Source organism: Dermacentor andersoni, chromosome 10, assembly GCF_023375885.2.
Source record: "Dermacentor andersoni chromosome 10, qqDerAnde1_hic_scaffold, whole genome shotgun sequence".
Lineage (NCBI taxonomy): Eukaryota > Metazoa > Arthropoda > Arachnida > Ixodida > Ixodidae > Dermacentor > Dermacentor andersoni.
This window is the reverse complement of record NC_092823.1, coordinates 570,434-573,100: the sequence shown is the minus strand read 5'-3', so window position 1 is coordinate 573,100 and position 2,667 is coordinate 570,434. Positions and strand designations below refer to the sequence as shown.

Sequence of the window (2,667 nt, the reverse complement as noted above, 5' to 3'; positions counted from 1 at the left end):
TGGTTCTTTCTTTTGCTTCCATTTATTTTTCTCGAAGGCCATAACTAGAAATTTGCTGGTGCGGCTGCCGCATTTGCGACGCAACAAGTGCGACGCTACACACAGATGGAGCGACAGTTTAATTACTCTCATGGTCCGCGAACCGGCATTGTTGCGTATAGTATAGGAATGGTGCGTGTCAAGTCAGTGCTCGCTTCGAGCTTGTGCTCTTCATTTTGATTGAATGAAGTCTCACCTGAGTGAGCGGGGCCCGATCCCGGAGGTAGTGCAATACCGGGCCGACCTGCGGCGGAGGTGAAGCAGGCTTCAAGCACTCCGCCAACTTCCAAAAATAGGTTTAATATCGTGGGACCATACAGAACCCGTATCAGATATTAAGCTGATAACAGAGGTTTTTATTCATATGTGCCAGTGCGATAAGACGGGTAAGTAACTATAAATTAGCGATTATAAATATAACAGGAAAAAAGAAAAAGACCAGGACTGCAGATCAAAGTCAACAGAGAGTCAATCTAGACATAGAGAGATATAAGTCCGGTTCAATTGATCTTAGCCAAAAGGCCGAGAAGCGATGTCCTTCACTTCATTGTACTACTGCCTTGTGGGCGCCCTGCCGACATTGGTAACCTCAGCAAGAGCGTGGGCAATATTATAAAATTCAGCCTGTCTAAAGACTCAACGCTCCCTATTTCATGGATGAACTCGCGACGCCGCAGTCTTTCGCTGTTAACGAAACGCTGTCGCGTAGAAACGAGACCCGAGTGCAAGCTTGTTTGTAACGCAAAACCAACGAAGGCTACCTCGTAGAAAACGGAACGCGTATTTGGAATATCCAGAAAGTACAACGCATGGCAACCGCAGCACCACGCTATTGGCTTACGAGCCTGCGGGACGCCGTGATGTCACTCCTAGCAACGGCGCCAAGCGATAACTCTCGTTCCCGGTGCTCTCCTGCTGACTAGACCTGACTAGACTACACCGTGTTCCAGACGCACGCAAGCCGCGTGCGTCTAATTGTCGTACAAAAATCCCTCACGTGACCTGATCATAGGTGCCTAGGGACAGGATCGTTTAGTGATTTTTGAGAAGGCATGATGGTGGCGCCGAGCGACGCCGTGGCGTGTTCGTTCTCGGCGTGATCGTTCTCCGGCTCGCGCGGACCGCGCGTTGTTCAACGTTGCGTATGTGATCATGCTTGCGTTGCTTGTGTGTTGGTGGTAGGTTCTGTGTTACTTGGCGGAAAGCAGCGAGTAGTGGTGGTGCGGGAGTGCGACTTTCGCCTCGGTGAGCTCTGGCAGTACAGAATCTGCGTTGTGTGACCCGTGCTTCCTTGACAATTGAAATATCAAACTGGCCTAGCGCCTCGGCAGCGAAGTTCTACGAACCGCGATGTGGCGTCGCCGTGTCCGACTTTGCTTAACGGACATCGAGGGATGTGCTGCTCGCTACAAGTCATGTCAATGCGACTGCGTCGACCGCCCATGCACTGTTCAGCGCTGAATGTGTGTTAGGTGTGCGGTGCAGCCGTGCAGCGGGGAGTGGTGGAGGAGCAGAGTGGCTTAGGGGTCTCCATTTGCACGTTCACAGATATGCCTCCCGTTTTGGTCTCATTAGCGGCTGTCGCGGGATTGTGGTGTGCTCCTTGCCTAGTATGAAGTTTACGATGCTAACACACTTCACGTTTTTCCGTGCTATATGTCATTTGCATGACGACCGAGTTGAAAACAAGGCATATGTCTGTGGTGTTTGCATTTGTGTGTTGTAAATTACATCCTATGGTGGAAGTTCTGGTAGTCTTATTACGCAAGGAGTACGAACGTAAACATATAAACATATTTCTGTGTGTCTGAAATTTTGAATTTCCCATAATAGCCTTTACGACTGATAAGCGGGCTACACAGCCTGTGTGAATAAGCTACCTTTTGTTGCGACCCTCTTCCATGTGGTAGACTGATGCATGGTGCGCGTTTATTTCTGTACTGTTGTAAAAACCATTTGTTTATTCACCCAATACAAATGTACTGCTTCTTCGCCGCAGTACATTTTAGTTACGCGCTGAAGGATACTAAAAGTGGGAGGGGACCGCTATCACCCAGCACAGTATGTCCACTCAGGCGACCTAAGAGGTGGTGGTTCGCGAGTGTATAGTTAAAGAACTCTTTTTATGTCCAGTGACAGTGGCCCCTTTCCACTTTTAGTATGCTTCACCGCAGTACATAGGTGTATTGCGAAAAAGGTAATTCTAAAAAGCTCAGTTATGCAACGTTTCTTTCGTAGCTTGCTACACCGCAATACAGGGGTGCAGCATCGTGCAGTAAAACATATTAAGAGTGGTAAGGGCACATTGGTTTACTCATTATTTTCAATTGGGATATAATTTGCAAGTGCATCTGTGCCCTTGGTAAGCTTTATTGACAATTCTTTGTACATTACAAATTCATATTGCCGGGAAGCTTACTAAGGCACATTTTCCATTTTGTAATGCATAATTCACCTTCAATGCAGCAGCACAATGCGGATTCATGCCTATGCTTCTGGCTGGACTGCACATGCTCTTTGAGAATTGATTCGTTGTTCATAAGTGCACTGGTACTTACTCTAAACTGGAGGGCTGAAGTTCATACGGAAGCACAATTTTTATTAAGGGGACAAGATGTTGCCAAGGTT

At 47.6% G+C, this 2,667-nt stretch overlaps 1 non-coding gene across 1 annotated transcript; it reads right to left on the bottom strand.

Annotated features, from left to right (window-relative positions):
• Positions 1–240: 240 nt before the first annotated feature.
• Positions 241–425, bottom strand: LOC126519759 (U2 spliceosomal RNA). The gene has a single exon (XR_007596661.1). It is a non-coding gene; the product is annotated as a U2 spliceosomal RNA (small nuclear RNA).
• Between the last annotated feature and the right edge of the window lie 2,242 nt (positions 426–2,667).